Below are 19,085 nucleotides of genomic sequence, written 5' to 3' on the forward strand. Positions count from 1 at the left end.
ATTAATAATTATACCCAAATATAGATACCTAGTTAACAAATTGAGATAATCAGGATATATGTAGAATATCTTTATGAAAACCTACAGATTTTGAGAGTAATTTATGATCACTGCTTTCCCTTCATTATTCCTATTCATACTGGATTGATGCTTTGATCTGATTTGGGATCCAAATTCTCCCTTTCGATTAGGAAAAAAAAACAGGTAATTTTTTTCAGGCGACTGAGGGATAAAAGATTCTGATCCAATTTGAGGAATATTCTGAGACATTACTAAAGTAATAATCTGAAAAAAAAAAGAAACTAAATTGGTCCTTTATGAGATTTTTTATATTCACCATAAAGTTCTTGCATGACATTAGCTGTAAGCAAACATGGTCAGGAATGGAGTGAATCATTCCAGAAAAAAAAAGTTAGTGGTTGTTATAAAACCAAATTATTACTCAAGATACCACATTAAACCAATATTATGTTCTCGTATTTGACAAATTAGCCTCACATCTAAATCTGAACACCAAGAAAAGGAGTGTCACGTGAGAGAGAAAGAGAATTAGAAATATTGTGTATTAATTTGTGGGTGAAAATAGCAAGTAGCTTGTTTATGCAATATGTTAATTTTCACTTTCAATGAATGACACACTTGATTCAACAATTAGATAGATATGCATGACAGAGTAGAATTCATTGAAAAGAAAGGAGCAGGGGCCCCTGGGTGGCTCAGTGGGTTAAAGCCTCTGCCTTCAGCTCAGGTCATGATGCCAGGGTCCTGGGATTGAGCCCCGCATCGAGCCCTTGCATCAGGGCTCTCTGCTCAGCGGGGAGCCTGCTTCCTTCCCTCTCTGTCTCTGCCTGCCTCTCTGCCTACTTTTCTGTCAAATAAATAAATGAAATCTTTAAAAAAATTTAAAAAAAGAAAAGAAAGGAGCAAATGGGACTACAAATCTTGTGAACATAAGTTACATATGACTGGGTAAAAGAAACATGGATAAGTAGTTAGGAAGGAAAGCTTGAAATAATCTTTTAGAGTCTTGGATATATTTTTCATCACTCTACCAAAAACATCACAGAAATAACTTACAGATCAAAGAGTGTACACACAGTGTTAATTATTGAGGATTGTTCATTGAGAACAATGACTGTTATGATTAAAATATCGATCATACACTTGAATTGCCATAAGTTTGTTTACAAAATATGTCACTGTGATGTCTGTTTAAAAGCCCTTCAGCCTGCTTCCTCTAGTCCTGAGAAATAGCAAAAGAAATGTTCATTTCCTGTGGCTTTCACATGTTTTCGCCATAGCATTAGCACTATCCATCCTCGTTGGAATTTTCGTTAATCAACAGCAACACTTCTTTGCTAAACTGTGTGAAGTGAGTGAAAAGAGAACTCAGACATGTAGGGGAAAAAGAGATCAAGAAACTTCACAGTATTATGATGTATTATATACCAGTAATCAATAATTCTACATCTTAAACTAAATATCCTATTGCAAAACTTCCTTCATGACTCTGAATTGAACACTTTACTATTTAGTGAGAATACACAGAATGAGGGATATGATAATGGACTGGTTTGATTTACTGAGAAAAATGTAACTTCACTTTAAAATGCATTGTATTATTAAAGTTATTATTATTCAGGAAAAGAATATAAAGGGATTTCATGTGCTGTCTTATCCTGTACTCCAAGGTGTTGACATAATAAAGCTTCTATAAATGTAGATAAAAGGAAAGATATAAAATTATAATATGGGATAGAAAGCAGAATTCATATATAAAGAATAATACCAACAATATTTAGATAGAAGAAACTCTGAAGAGAAAAATGTTCTATAAAATAATTTTAGATATAAATACATTGCTTCTTTAGCCCATGAATGTGTAAATCGACCTGCTAAATTTCTACCATGCCTTCTGTCAACTCTGTGCTTTCTATAGTCCGAGGACATCATGTCAAAGAATTCATTAACTGTGGCTTCAGATAAGGCACAGGAGGTTGGAAAAGAAGAATGTGAACCAGAGTAAAAACTTTGGAATTTTGTCACAATGTTAAAAATTGAACTTCACTGACTTTCAAATTTTGGTCACATCCCCATTTGAGTGACCTCACTATAAACATACCGTCTTTTCTATGTTATACTTCTAACTAATAATGCTAATACTAACACTAATAATACTAAGTAATAATACACCTAATTCATGTGACAGAAATGAGGAAATGAGACAATTTGTGGTTGGAAGAGGACAAAGATTTTCTCAATGGGAAGGGAATCCATCAGGGAATTACTCTGAAGAGTCAACAGGAAGCATTTCTATTCTAGTTATCAAATATTCAGAAAAACCTGGGTTAAAATTCCTGTTCTTCTCATGTAGGGCATGTATTGCAGATAAGATTTTTAAAAATCTTTTTAGAATCAGTTCCCAATCAGTGAAATGAAGGTTTCATGAAGAAACATTCTATGTAAAACACAGAGTGTGGCACAGGGTAAAAATGTACTTTAAACAGTGTCACCTACTTTTATTAAGTTTTCTTAAAGTTCTCTTACATTAAATTAATTAAATTAATTAATTAAATTAAACTAAATTAAATTAGTTTACTTCCAGAGACCAACTCCAGCAGCTTCCTATATGTAATCCCCTTTCTCTAATCCTTCTGTTTGTGTTTTCTCCTCTAGTCTACACAAAAGAAGAAAAGAAATGAAAAACCACACAGAAATAACAGAGTTCATCCTCCTGGGATTGTCAGATGATCCACAGCTTCAGGGGGTGATCTTTGTCTTTCTGCTCGTCACCTACATGCTCAGCATCACTGGGAACCTGACCATTATCACCCTTACCCTGCTGGATTCCCACCTCCAGACTCCCATGTATTTCTTCCTCAGAAATTTCTCCTTGCTAGAGGTTTCAGTTCACAACTGTCAGCATACCCAAGTTCCTGGGCACCCTGATTACAGGAGATAAAACCATTTCTTTTAATGACTGTATGGCTCAGTTGTTTTTTTTCATTCTGTTGGGAGTCACTGAATTTTACCTTCTGGCTGCCATGTCCTATGACCGTTATATTGCCATCTGCAAACCTCTGCATTACATGACCATCATGAATCCCAGAGTCTGCATACTCCTTGTCTTTGCCTCTTGGTTGGCTTCATTCTTAATCATATTCCCATCACTCATGCTGTTCATACAGCTTGATTACTGTAAGTCCTAACGTTATAGATCATTTTACCTGTGATTATTTCCCCTTACTACACCTTTCTTGTTCAGACACAAAATTCCTAGAGACAGTGGGTTTTTCCTGTGCTGTGTTTACTCTACTGTTCACTTTGGCATTAATAATTCTGTCCTACATATATATCATTAGAACAATTTTGAGGATTCCTTCCGCTAGTCAGAGGACAAAGGCCTTTTCCACCTGTTCATCCCACATGATTGTCATGTCCATCTCCTATGGCAGCTGCATTTTCATGTACATTAATCCAGCAGCAAAAGACAGAGTGTCTCTGAGCAAGGGTGTTGCTGTGCTAAACACCTCAGTAGCCCCCATGCTGAACCCCTTTATTTACAGCCTAAGAAACCAGCAAGTCAAGCGAGCCTTCATGGAAAGGGCAAAGAAGATTCTATTTTTCTCAAGTAAATAAAAAAAATTAAAATGTTGTCATAAATTAAAGACATACTCAAGAACAAGTAAATAGGAAACAGGGCCCTGCAAAAGTCTATGAATATCCACATAGTTTCACTAGAGTTCTGTATCATTGCTTATATTTCTATTGCCAGCAAAATACTGAGGATATTTGAGAAATATTGTGAAATACATATATACATATGTAGATATATGTCCAAATATCAAATATATACATATATTTGAATATATATATATATTTCCACTTAAATTTCAATCACTTTCTCATGCATTTCCTTTTCTGTGAGATAGTCTTTTCACTCTGTAACTATGAGACTGACCTCATTTCTTTCTAAATATTTTTAAATACCTTTTTTTTTCACAATAAAACTTAGAAAATCAAAGAAAGACAAAAAGACACTGTAAGATCAATGAGTTAAAATTGTTTTATGATTGCACCAAGAAACATTCTTTGAAGGAATTCAGAAAATATTGTCATGTTTAACATTATTATGATTTTACTATACAAAAACTGTAAATATAACTTAGTCTTATTGGAATATTACATGTACCATCCTCTCGATATGATAGCATACTTAGTAACTATGTAAAAAGCTATCACTAAGAAAGTGATGTATTTACTCTTTTTGAGAAGTCTCAAGTATTTTTGAAGTACCCCGTTTAAAATTTTCTGTGCCATATAATTTACCAATTTAAAATGCAATTATGAAGTCACACTTATTTATGGAAAACATGAAGTAGCCCATATTTCTAGCAACTCCTTAATTAACACATAAATCATATCAGTTCTTTAAAAAAGCCTGAAGACATAAATATTCCTGGATACCAAATATGAGTATATTTACTGTTTCTTTTTTTTTTTTTTTAAGATTTTTTAAAAAGACATACAAATGGCTATCAGGCACATGAAAAAATGTTCATCATCACTAGCCATCAGGGAGATTCAAATTAAAACCACATTGAGATATCACCTTACACCATTAGAAAGGCCAAAATTAACAAGACAGGAAACAACATATGTTGGAGGGGATGTGGAGAAAGGGGAACCCTCTTGCACTGTTGGTGGGAATGCAAGTTGGTGCAGCCTCTTTGGAGAACAGTGTGGAGATTCCTCAAGAAATTAAAAATAGAACTTCCCTATGACCCTGCCATTGCACTCCTGGGTATTTACCCCAAAGATACAGAGGTAGTGAAAAGAAGGGCCATCTGTACCCCAATGTTTATAGCAGCAATGGCCACAGTCGCCATACTATGGAAAAAAACAAGATGCCCTTCAACGGATGAATGGATAAGGAAAAGTTGGTCCATATACACTATGGAGTATTATGCCTTCATCAAAAAGGATGGATACCCAACTTTTGTAGCAACATGGACGGGACTGGAAGAGATGATGCTGAGTGAAATAAGTCAAGCAGAGAGAGTCAATTATCAAATGGTTTCACTTATTTGTGGAGCATAACAAATAGCATGGAGGACAAGGGGAGTTAGTGAGGAGAAGGGAGTTGAGGGAAATTGGAAGAGGAGGTGAATCATGAGAGACTATGGACTCTGAAAAACAATCTGAGGGGTTTGAAGTGGCGGGGTGTGGAAGGTTGGTGTACCAGGTGGTGGGTATTAATTATAGAGGGCACGGATTGCATGGAGCACTGGGTGCGGTGAAAAAATAATGAATACTGTTATGCTGAAAATAAATTAATTAAAAAAAAGATTTTATTTATTTATTTGGCAGACAGAGATCACAAGTAGGCAGAGACGCAGGCAGAGAGAGAGAGAGGAGGAGGAAGCAGGCTCCCTTCTAAGCAGAGAGCCCAATGCAGGGCTTGATCCCGGGGCCCTTGGATCATGACCTGAGCCGAAAGCAAAGGCTTTAACCCACTGAGCCACCCAGGTGCCCCACATTTACTGTTTCTTAATAGTGTATTTATTTTTTAAAACAGATTTTACTTATTTATTTGACAGAGAGAGAAGTTACAAGTAGGCAGAAAGGCAGGCAGAGAGAGAAGGGGGGTAAGAAGGCTCCCTGCTGAGCACCACATGGGGCTCAATTCTAATTGACTGAGATCATGACCTGAGCTGAAGGCAGAGGCTTAACCCTCTGAGGTACCAAGGTGCCTGTTAGTAGTGTATTTAAATGCTTGCTTTAAACTGCTCTTTTTGATAATCAACACCTAAGATAATAAGTTTCTGATACCTTTTTTGGCTCTTTTGATATAATACCTTACAAATACAATTCATTTAAGTGCATATGATGCAAAACCTTATTTGTTTCATTATATACTTTGTTCATAGAAAAATCATTTTAACAAAATTCAGCTACAAGCTCACTATCATTGTGTTTATTCAGTACTATACTGGATATTCTATCCAGGAGACTAGCAGGACAAGCACCAATACATTTGCTAATATTGGAAAGGAAGAAAAAAATAAATCTTTCTTAGCAAATCACATGATGTTTCCTCCTAAGGCCTTAGTGCATTCACACTAGATGGTATTTAAACCAGACAACACTCCTCTTCCAGATATATGCATGTCATCTCAATAAGTCCTCCCTAATTTCTCTACATACAATTATAGTAGCCCCCCACTTCCAAGGTTTTTCAGTTTTCTCTTTCTTTACAAAACAGTTATTAATTTATAAAGGACCCTATAATTTAGGAATCGATTATGTTCATTGCTTATTGTCTGTTTTCTCTCACATCCCTCAGCCCAGGAGAGCAGAGATCTCCAACTCCCCTGCAGACAAAATGCTGTGGTCCACACAGAAGGGTGCAGGGCCTGACTAGATGCTTCCCAAAAGCCAGTTGTGCTGTGTCTTCTCAATTCTGCATTCAGAAAGCCCACATCAGTAGCTTGAAACCTGCCATGTGAGAGACTTCACTTCTTGGAACAGGATCAGCTCTACAGATCAGCCCCTCACCTTCCACCCCCTGAGAAGCTGTTGTTAGACTTTTACCAGAAGTCACTAATAATTCTTCCCTTAGAACTGGCATCTGCCACGTAGTGGGTTTTTGATAAACATTTTTTAAATATATAAATACATTTGAATAATTTAGAATGGTTGCAATGTCCTAGTGCTCTGACTAAATATTTTACCCAACATAAACACATGTAATAATGTACATAACACTGAATTAGCTTTTAAAACAGTGATTGAATAAAATGTGCATTTTATCATAACTAGACATTTTGTATCACAAAGGAATGATTAAATGAATATTTTCTAAGACATTTGGTGTTCATTTTCCTCTTTTATTTTACATTAGGACTTTTGACAACTATGCAAAAATCAATTTATTTGATGCGTATTGAATTTATTGAAAACAATTCTTGTTAAGGTTGGCATTGGAACTTTCTAATGGTAGGAACTTCCATGATGCAAACCCTTATTTTTTTCACACACAAAAAGATTCTCTTAACTATATGGGTTACACCTAGAAACTTATCAGGTCCAATAACATCTGTCAATCGATACACTTCTGAGATTAAAAATTCAATTTATAAAATAATATCTCAATAAAATGATGGTAGTCAGTAAGTAAAAGGCCATCCAGACATCTTGTGGAGATGCTTCCCTATAAAGCATGATAGTATATCACTGAAAATGATTAGTAATACATACTGAAAATATTCAGTAATACGATGCCAGTTAAGGTTTTAGAGAAAGTCTTAAAAGATTTGGATCCTTTAACCATTTGATTTAATAAATTTTATCTTTTGATTTAGAACATGTTACAGCAAACCACTATTTGTAATTAAAATCTATCCTCCACTCTCTGAGGAGAGTGAAACCTGGAAGCTTGAACGATGTTTCATTGACCTAAAACATAGTCACTCATCAACTTCAGAATATATGGAGGTAATTGACACATTATTAAAAAGCAGATGCCTACTAGCTTGTGGATAGGAGGGTAACAGGTGTAATCAGTCTTCATTAAAAGTGAATTATTCCAAGGGCTAGAGAAAAGCTAGACAGCTATTAGGAACTAGGAATAAAGCAGTAAGGGTAGAAAGTTAGAGAGTGAGAGGGTGATTGATCAAGGAGAAAAGAGAGAGACAATCCAGTATCTAGGAGCTTGAGAAAAGGCATGGAGAAGAAACATGTCTAATAGGATATTTCATGAAGTACAGTGCTTTGTGAGATAGAAATTCATTCCCTTTCCCTGTGAGCCACTAAAGATTGTATTGCTCCAAACACACAAATGGTGGACATCAGATACTTTAACTTCTTTCTGCCTCAGACTCTCTCTTTACCTGAATAATAATAGCACTGACCTCAGATGGTTTTGTATTGTCTGCCTGTTTGAAAAAATGAGATAATTTTATGGTCACTGCCTGGTAATCAATAAAAGCTTTGAATAAAATATAAAAAGAATTGCTATTTGAATACAAAACTAAAGGCAAAGGAATAGAATTTTCACAAGTAGAGAATCAGTTTCATCATCTCCACTGAAATATCTTGAATAAATATTTTCAACGCCTATTTTAATGTGTAGCAGTTATAAATTCTACACATCTCAGCATCTATGTATTGTCTCCACTGAGCAGAGAGCCTGATGTGGGGCTTGATCCCAGAATCCTGAGATCATGACCTGAGCTGAAGGCAGAGGCCCAAGCCACTGAGCCACCGAGGCACCTCTATATTTCTATACTACTTTACTCTTCTAGTAATAAAAATGATGTCTCTCATTGAAGGAATGTGGAAATAAACAAGTCAAAATATCCAATGCCAGCTTTCCAGATATTTATTTTATTGATTCATAATATTCTCAATATGAGAAGATGTCATATGCACAAATATAAATAACTGTTTAATGGAAGTAAATAGCACAGTGAAGAAAGTCGTCAAAGGCTAAAGCCACATTAGGAAGGGGCTTGGGAATGGCTTCCTTAAATTCAAAGGGTCAATATAGGTATAAACCTCCTCATCAGTCCTTAAGAGGTTGTCCATTTCAGAAGACAATCAATCATACTAGAAATCCACAGCAGTGTTTTCCACCATTTCATCTTGATAAAGAATTCTTCTCAAGGTTGCCAAAATTCAAGAGATATCAGCACACTAATTATACTGAAGACAAGTCCAGTTTCTGGAAGAAAAATGTGCATTCCTTATGCAATCACAGAAGAGTGAAATTCTTTACTTGATCTTAGCCAAAAGGCTGAGAAGCAATAGAAGTGTGAAATTCTAAATCAAGCTTTCCCATACTTAGGATCTTGCCATTTGTATATTTGTTATTTTGCTCTTTGTACTTCTTAATCAATATTTATAAAAAGGATTCACCTCTGTCTTTAATGATTCTTCTTGGCACTCTATTTACTTAATGAATTCCCCCAGGCCAACAAAAATACACAGATAAAATAAGTCCAGTTCCATTTGTTTGTCAGACATAGAGAAGAACATTCCATATTTTCTGTTTCTCAAAACAGTGTTTGCAGGAAAATATAGCAGTCCATGAACTTAAGGAAAATATTACTTAGGTTTTATAGATGTATGATCATAGAATTACAAATATTGATTTTAAATGTTTGCATGAATAGAAAGAAAAATGGTTGAATAAAGAGTGCTTTGCAGCAACACACTTAGGAAAACTATCATTTAGGGCCAACTGCATATTTGTATGCTGTGCTGAGCATGGGATAAAGGCTTGGGCAAATTAGCCCAGTTAGCCTAAACAAGGTCGTTGTAAAATTACATTTCATGCATTACTGGGCCCATCAGGCACCAAAGTAAATGCAATGCACACTCCTTCCCAATCCAGATTGATGATGATGAGCAATCTCTCACCTGGGTAAAAATTAAAAAAAGAAAAATAAAAAGAGTGCTTTGTATTATATGAAAAGAGGCAAATGGAAAAGCACTAGTCAACCAAGGTGTAACTGAATTTGCATGTGGAGTTTGAGAGAGACATGAAAAGCAAGAATGAGTTGAATTGTAATAAAATGTTGTCAGCATTTTATAGTATCAGGAATAAGGATACCATGAGTCAAAGAGAAATAATCCCTAAGAACCATGAAAAAGTAAAATCAACACACTTCTTTTGAGAGCACAGTAGAAACCAAATATTTTGCTAACTCGATTTACCAGCTCTGAAATTGTGTATATGTTTCAGCAAATCAGATGATAATATTTGAGACTAGGTCATCAAGAAGAATCAGGAAGTAAGTAAATTATTTATTCTTCAATATAATATATGGAATCTTCATTTTACTTAAATGTTTTAAAGATCATGTTTGCATATATGTTTGTGGATTTACAACCATTATAATATTAAAAATTAAATGATTTTTAGGGTTCCTGGGTGGCTCAGTGAGTTAAAGCCTCTGCCTTCGGCTCATGTCGTATTCCCAGGGTCCAGGTATCAAGCCTCGCATTGGGTTCTCGGCTCGGTGGGGAGCCTGCTTCCCCCTCTCTCTTCCTGCCTCTCTGCCTACTTGTGATCTCTGTCTGTCAAATAAATAAAATCTTCTAAAAAATTAAATAATTGCTTACTAACAAGAGACTATTAATAAAATCCTAAAGTAGGAACACAGAAATAAATATTGGATTGTTCATTTTTTTTCTAATTTAAACATGTACTCAAGTCACAAAAACAAGATTACTTTTAAAATTGGAAAGAATATCTGCTTCCAAGTTGATGTTATTTTGACCATCCACTTGTTCATTCTCCATAGCGGTATTGTAAACAAACAAAAAAAAAAAAAGGAAAAGAAAAGGATTATGCATTGATGCATTGAATGATTTCAACTACTCTAGCAACTATTTAATTTACTAATAGAAAATTACCTTATTGTCCTTCTGATCTTTTTATCAATAAAGCAAAAAAAAAAAAAAAATGATGAGTGTGATAGCATCAACCAAACCCTTAAGAAAGTAATTTCATGAGAGAATGCCAACAAAACATTCCCATGGATAAACATGTACATTCTACAGTGAGATGATTACTATGGTTACTAATTGTTTAACCTTGTGAAAGTTTCCTAAACAATGTAGGTATCCAAATATAAAATGTGGAGGTAGGCCTAAATAACTCCAGTGAGATTTGACACCCTGTATTTAAATTATCCATAATCCAGACTAGTTTTTATAATATTGAGGAAAAGAAAAATGTCAATTAGAGTATTTTCATGTTTATAAAAAAGGAGCTAAATGTTTTCAGGAATAATTAGAATATTATTTTTAAAAACATTAAAATAAGTAGCTTCTGCTTAAATGTTAGCATAAGATTTTTTTTTTTTTACCCATGGCCCATGACAGTGCATTTTCAACAAAAGAAAGTCAGTATTTAACTTCAAATAATATGTATTACTTGAATGTGAGGTCCAGTAGAATTTGGGGAGTTGCTGAAGGAAAACATTTGATTTTGGTTTTCATAGATTATTCATCACTGTGGATATTTTTAAGATTATGTACTCTAACCTCAATCCTGTTTTAACTTTTTATGTCCTACAGGGGAACACACAGTTTCTGCTCTAAAGGGGGAAAGAAAGGATTGGCAATGAAAAACCGCACAGTACCCACAGAATTCATTCTTCCAGGGCTATCAGATGACCCACAGCTGGACACTATGTTTTTCTCTTCTTAATTATCACATATATATTAAGTGTCACTCGTAATTTGACCATCATCACTCTCACCTTGACTGACTCCCATCTGCAGACCCCCATGCATTTCTTCCTCAGGAACTTCTCTGTATTAGAAATATCCTTTACAACTGTCTGTATTCCTAGATTTCTGGGCACAATTATCACCAGAGACAAGATGATCTCATATAATAATTGTACAGCTCAGTTGTTTTTCTTCATCTTCATGGGAATAACTGAGTTTTACCCTCTAACTGCCATGTCCTATGACCGCTATGTTACCATCTGTAAACCCTTGCATTATATCACCATCACGAACAAAAGAGTCTGCATTTTACTTGTCTTTTGTGCTTGACTGGCAGCATTCTTAAATATCTTCCCACTATTCTTTTTCTCCAGTTAGATTACTGTGGCTCCAATGCCACTGATCACTGTGCTTGTGATTATTTTCCCCTCTTGGAATTATCTTGCTCAGACACATGGCTCTTAGAAGTGATTGGTTTTTACTCTGCCATAGTGATTCTGCTTTTCACTCTGGCATTAATAATTTTGTCCTACATGTTCATCATTAGAACAATTCTGAAACTTTCCTCTGCCAGTCAGAGAAAAAAGGCATTTTCTACGTGTTCCTCACACATGATTGTCATTTCCATCTCTTATGGAAGCTGCATATTCATTTATGCCAACCCTTCTGCAAAAGAAAAGACATCATTGATCAAAGGAGTGGCTCTTCTGAATACTTCTGTTGCTCCTATGATGAATCCATTTATATATACTCTCAGGAACCAGCAAGTAAAGCAAGCCTTTAAAGACACTATCCAAAAGGTTATGCTTTTCTCCAGTAAATGAAAGTATAAGGAGCATTAAAAGTATGATGTTCTTGTAAATACTATAATTCACACTTTCTCAAAACTCCCTTTTCTTTACTAGAGTTATGTATTTTCCCCATTTTTCCACTCCCATATTAAACTTTCCAATCCTTGACCTCAATACATTTGAGGAACTGAATATTGTTTCAGAATTTTCTGTAAATTCTGGGTTCAATGCATTAAAACATCTGGGTTAATGATTGTGATTTTGAATGGTAGTGGTTTGCCTTTGAAGAGACACTGGGCATTTAGTTTGATGGAAAGAGTGTCAGGTTTGATATGGATTTCTGAATTTTCATTCTTACCCAGTAATAGAAATGAATGTTATTAGAAAACTTTGATTCACTTTGTCATTTCCATGAAATCAAGTAAACACAATCACCGGAGGACTGGGAATAAAATCCAAATTTGTACTTCAAAATATTAAAAGATTAGAGACTCATACATACTAAAAATATTTATATCATTGATAATAATTAAGATGCTAATGAGGAGGAAGAGAAAGGAGCTAGAAGGGGGTAGAAGATAACATAAAAATTTTCAGCAATTCCTACCTTCTAAAGCTATTGTTTTCTTTGTATTGACTCATTTGATCCTGCCAACAATTTTATGGGGTGTTATTAATTACTAATCTCTCTTAGTAAAAATTTAAAAATAGGCAAAGAGCAGACAATGTAAAAACACACCAGATGTATAAAATGGATGAAACTATGATAAATCACTTGAAGTTCACCTTTCTGGAGAACCGAGCTTTATTTGTGGCATCTAGAACTGACATTAGGGTTTTGGGAAGTACGGAAGAGAAATAACATCTACTGATAATATTCTACACGCACTACTCTGTATTAAGCAAATCATATGCAGTATTTATTTTACAAAACTTCTTAGAAAGCGAACATTATTGCTTCTGATTTATAGGTGAATGAACATGATGAAATTGAGGTTGAAATTTCAATGTACAGAGATTGCAGCTTTCAGAACTGGCATTTCAATCACTTTCCTTTCATCTCAAAACCCAGACTAGTTGGGTTACTTTCATCTTCACCCTGACTTTCACTTGTAGTAAATTAGGAATAAAAGCTCATGTTCAATATTAGGATTATTACATTAAAGGACTTTGTAATGTTTAATGAATTCATTCAGGCTTTTCTTACTTATGGCAAGCTTTGGGGATTCAGTGATGAGAAGGAGGATTCTTGCTCTAACTTATCTCAGATTCTAGTGGGGGAGAAAAACAACATGAAATTAAAATTTAACTTGATCAATGCAGCACCTTAAGCACGAGAAGCCTATCAGCCAGGTAATGTTATCATTGTCAAAGAAAATGTCAGTTTTCCAGCCTTAGCACAATTAGTGTCAGTTTCACAATAATTGCTAAACGTCGATTCTTTTTAACCTTAAAGTCACATGCGTAAGACAAACCTTGTCTGCTTTGGGTATTATCTTAATTTTCACCTTTATTTTATTTCTTGGTCATTATCACATCTGTTTAAAAAAATAAAGTCACACTCTCTCCTCAGTAAGAATTTTTTTTAAATATTTATTCATTTATTTGACAGAGTTAGACACAGTGAAAGAGGGAACACTAGCAGGGGAAGTGGAAGAGGGAGAAGCAGGCTTCCCACCAAGCAGGGAGCCTGATGTGGGGCTCAATCCCAGGACCCTGGAAACATGATCTGAATGGAAAGCAGACACTTAACTACTGAGCCAACCTCGTGCCCCTGTAAGAAGGGTTTTTGAGAATAGGATTATGGTAGTCTCCAAGACTCTCCAGCAAGGCATTACTGCATTGTGGATCATACATTCATCTTACACTTCGTTTAACCTGCTACCACACCATATCGACTACTATCTCAGATCTATTTTGAAGGAATTTATATCAATGACCACAGTCAAGATTTTTAAGACTTTTTCAGGCATTTATCAATTTACATTAGGAAACACTGTGATGTATTTGACAAATTAAGTTCATGCACAAACTATGTAAACTAAAAGAAAAGCCAATAACTATATTTAATACCTATTATGTGGACATTAACAGCTTCTTAAAATTATATATAATTACATATAATATATTATAATTATAGATGAGGAAACTCACAAATATAATTTCTTCCTCTTTTTTTTTCTTACCTATTGTACTTTTTAATGCTTTATAGGAACAAATGATCAACATTTTTTTCAGCTCTTCACATTCTGTCTTCTTTGCCTTTGTTGTCGCATTTTTTTTTAATATATATATAATGCATTATTTGCTTCAGGGGTACAGGTCTGTGAATCATCAGTCTAACACAATTTACGGCACTCACCCTAGCACATACCGTTCCCCAATGTCAACCATCCAGACACCCTACGCCTCCCTCCCCACTCCCCAGCAAACCTCTCAGTTTGTTTCCTGAGATTAAGGGTCTCTTATAATTTCCTCCTAATTCTTGTAGGGAAAATCATTCAGATGTTATTTCTGAAAAGACTTTGAAAGCAACTACATTGCAGGCATGCACTAGCCATTTGGATTATTAGAATACACCATCACCACCTTATAAGATTTTGAGCAACAGATAAAAAAGTAGACATTTAGGTATGGGATTATTAATCTTTTATAAAAACATATACCCAGGGCCATATGAATATAAAATATAGGACTGCTCACAGCATTTGCAATAATGCAATAAGAATTCCAAACAAAAGTAAAAAATATTAATAAATGAATATCCTGGGCAAAGAGAATAATGATTGCAAATGACAGGTATTAAAGTGAGCGAAGTGAATGGGAATAGTGTGGATAGAAAGAGAAAACTGAAAGGAGTCATTACTTCTCTTTTATACTTTCCATGAGAAGCTGATTTTATTGACTCAATTCATTATGCACAGAAAAAAATTATGTTATAAAACCAATACTAGTGTTTCTCATATGAATATTACATTTTTTTCTTTCTTTATTTTTTTTTTTTTTTTTTTTATGTTAGCACTGAAGTTTATCGAGACGTCCCTTAGTACAGGTGCTGGGACTTGCCCATGATGCTTTTGATGTATAAAGCCCAGACCTCCTGTCAATTCTTCTTAAGCAACAACACCTGGAAATTGACAGCTAAGTGGATGTTGCACACAAGCTCATCATCTGCCATCTTCATGTGACCAAAGTCACTGCCAGACATAGCAACTTCTTCATCTGGAATTCGACTGTGGACTTTACTTCATATACTTTGGGCCCCATGTTCTCATTGTGGGTCAGCATGGAAGGGAAATTGCCAGCTTTATTCAGGCCTGGACCCAAAGCTTGTAGAATCTGCTTGATCAGAGATTCTGAAGCCAATAAGGCATCACACTTCTTGCTCATCTTCTTGACTATTTTTTTTTTTTTATTCTTGTTGAGTTTCTTCAGTGTCTCAGTGCCCATGTGGGGAATATCCACAACCTTGGACTCATCACAGTGTTGCTGGTCCCCCAAAACTTGTGGCAGGGAGTGGACTTGAGCCTAATATGTCTGAGAAGCATTTATCCTTCTGTAGGTTATAGTTCTTCAAGCTGATCTGCAGATCCACCATCCAGAAACTTCTGACACTGGCACTGATTCCCATTCAGGACTTCCCACACCACCAGTACAAAGGTGTCACTTGGAGACTTAGCTGCTCATGGTGCCTCATGACACAATAGCAACATTATATGTTTTAAACTCTGTTTAACATTTTGCTTACCCCCCACAAGATATTAACAATCCCTTTAAGTGAATATGCTTTCTCCTCCTTTTAAAGAAAGAGACAGATATTCATAGGAAACAAATAATGTATATATGGCCAATATGCATCTGAACAGTGATTCAGATCAAAGCTGTTCCTCACAAAGAAGCCATTGTACCAATTGCTGGGGGAGGTGAGAAATCTTGCAACATGAACATATACCAAAAAATCTTGGAATGTCAGAATAGGATGCTATTTTTTCCACAAAAGCACTTCCTTCACAAGAGTACTAAATAAGTTCATCTAAAATGCCAGTTTTGGCTTTTGGGGATTTCTCTCCGAAATATCTTAGGAAATAAAAATTCAGAAGACAACTACTCTCTTGGAATTAAACTTAAATCCCTAAACTTTCATGCAGAAAATTGCTTTCACTAAAGAATCTTAGAATCCCAAACTCTTCCACTGGTAATCTCAGATGTAACATATGCCAGTTTGATAATATCATTTCTCGTTGGCAAGAGTTTCTGTCATTTTTGGATTGAGCACTGAGTTATCCACAACAACAACTGCAGCCATAACGATAGAATATGGGATTAACAACAGATTCTCTCACTGATAGATAATACTTAGTCATTCTCCATCAGTCTGATTTGAGTCACAGTAAGTCTTTGTATACTTAAATAATCAGATCTCTTTGGTGTTCATCATGCCCTATACCACTCTGTCTGATGGTAGATCTCCAACGCTAAAGTCCTGAAATTCTCATTGCCCTCTTTCCTCCATCTATAAAATTGGCTTTGTATTGTTTGAATTTGTAGTCAAATAGGACATGAGCCTCATGGTACAGTATGCTTATCGATATGATTAGAAGTTTCACCATATTCTGGAATGTCATCTTTCTCAATGCTAGATCTTCACAGACTATGAACATTTTGCTAGAAAATGGGATACTTTGTTCATTATTGCCTACCAAAGGGCTTACCATAGTGCCGCCACTTACTAAAATATTTGTTAAATTAATCAACAAAAGGATGGAGATCTCAAAAAGCCTATTCCTTTCTAAATTGTTGATATCCCCTTCTTGAAATTATTATTGTTCTCCTCTGATACCTTGTTTGAATAATTTTCTATGACTGGGTTTTCTAGGATGGGAACTGAAATTAACCTCTCAAGCCATAAGAACTGTGCAGTCAGCAAGACTCCACAAGAATATCTCCAAGACAATGATCAATTTCAATTACTGCCTGCCTTCCCCTACCAGCTCACATTTCCCACATCTCCCTTGTTAAGTCTGGGAGGACTTTGGCACTTTGGACAGAGTCTTTGAGATATTAGTCCACTGTCTTCCTGGTGTTAGTGTCACTGAAATAAATTCCTTTCCTGTTTCACCACCATGCATTTCTTTGCCGTTGTATTTTGTCAGCAATGAGTGGCCAAACCTGGTCTCTTTGGAACCCCAGAGCAAGGGGCACTTACTCCTCTGCATCCTGGTTTCAGTAGAAAATAAATATGTCTTAAAAATGAATATAAATTAAATATTATAGATGTCTTCTCAGATCATTACAGTGAACAAGAAGACGAGTGGGGTGGAGTGTTTGTTGCTTCTATCAGATATGAAAAAAAGAATCTGAGATTTCTAAAATAATGTAGAATTCTCACCCTTTGCTGTAAGAAGAAAATTACACATACAGCTGTTGTTAGCATCTTTGTATTCTCCAAAACGAAGCTTAGCTCAACACATAATAAACATCTAAAAGTCTATCATTGAATGAATAAATGGTAATGACTCTAATCATGGTCAGGTGTTCTAAGTCACAATTCAGTGGGAAGATACAAAACATAAAGGCAAGCCTGACATCTCTTATGGTGTAGAAGGATAGAGATCTCAGCCCCAGTCTAAACCAACACAATGAATTTTTAATATTTTCCCTAAGATTAGAGAAAAAATTCACTTGTTCACAAATTAATCTGTTGCTATTGAGAAATTGTTATTCTGTGTTATCCAACTGTTAAGTTTCTTATCCTTGTGCAGTTATGGACTATTATAGAAATTTAAACTCTTCTATTATTTTTCTGCTCTAATTTCAGGCCATTATCGCTGAAATATTATATCTAAATTATGTCCTAATTTGGACTACAGGTTAATGCTGGTGTCTTGAGAACACAAAACTCCATGGTACCTTTTGTTTATCCATTCAGCTAATCCCCTGCATCCATTGTTAAGAAAGCAGATAAAATTATGGCTAGCTTGAATCATTAACATTACTAAGATCATATCATCTTGCCCAACAAGCTTGGAAAGACATTGTATTAACCCTTATTTTAACTATAACTGGCTTCATTTTAAGTGTTAAAATAATACCTCTTTAAGTGACAAATCGTAGGGTAATCTGGGACCTTAGATCCTTAGTGAAAGTTGGGTTAAGGTGTGGAAATGAGTTTATCTATGCCCTTTGTATGAAATTATAGAGAAGTTCCTGGAATTATTCTTTATTTTCAATATTTCAAGTATTTGTTTATAAATACAAGATGGCAGAGGACAAACAGATTGCAAAGACCCTTGAAAAAGCACTTATGTTTAAACAAATTAAAGAAGCCATTAAAAGTGACCTTGCCTAAACCAGTCATAGTTACCACAAAATATGTCTTTAATACTTTCTTTCAGGAATATATGTTTGCTTTAATAGGGTAAATTTGTGCTTTATACAAGTAATCTCAATTATGCTCAATGGTATATGTGAATAAAATTAAGCCACACAATTTATATGAAATACATAAATGAAGACATTCTTAAAACTGCTACAATTTAGTAAGAGTTTCATACATTTTTGTTCATTATAACATTAATTGGTGACTGATAGGACCACATGATGGTTTTATGTTCTTATCTAAATATCTTTTAATGATTACTTTAATATAGTCAATATCAGGACATCATGTAATCATTCCTGTACAAAATTTAAAACACTTTATTTCATGTGTCTTAATACTGAGCAGATCTACTTTATGCTTCAGTTTTGCCCAATGTAAATTTTTTAGAATGAAAGTTAGCATCCAACATATACAGCCAAAAAGAATCGGTATCTTATGACCACAGAAAGGACAGATGATGGAAAGTGGAATAATTCCCTCCCAGAAATTTTGTAGGTAAAGAATTTTAGTAAGCTCATTAACATATTAAAATAATTGGTAATTAGGAGTAGATATTATTCCTTTTGAAAACTCTGAAACCTCAGAAGGATCTAGAGAACAAATGAGACATTACAGACTTGGACAGGCGTCTGGACAGTTAAGCATTTCTTAAAATGATCTTAGATGAC

At 34.9% G+C, this 19,085-nt stretch overlaps 3 pseudogenes; 2 read left to right on the forward strand and 1 right to left on the reverse strand.

Moving 5' to 3' along the window:
• The first annotated feature begins 2,698 nt into the window (after positions 1-2,698).
• Positions 2,699-3,639, forward strand: LOC116592457 (annotated as a pseudogene).
• A 7,495-nt stretch (positions 3,640-11,134) lies between these two features.
• LOC116592458 lies at positions 11,135-12,068 on the forward strand (annotated as a pseudogene).
• A 3,010-nt stretch (positions 12,069-15,078) lies between these two features.
• Positions 15,079-19,085, reverse strand: part of LOC116593891 — a 45,484-nt pseudogene continuing 41,477 nt past the window's right edge.

This window comes from Mustela erminea, chromosome 6 (assembly GCF_009829155.1).
Source record: "Mustela erminea isolate mMusErm1 chromosome 6, mMusErm1.Pri, whole genome shotgun sequence".
Classification (NCBI taxonomy): domain Eukaryota; kingdom Metazoa; phylum Chordata; class Mammalia; order Carnivora; family Mustelidae; genus Mustela; species Mustela erminea.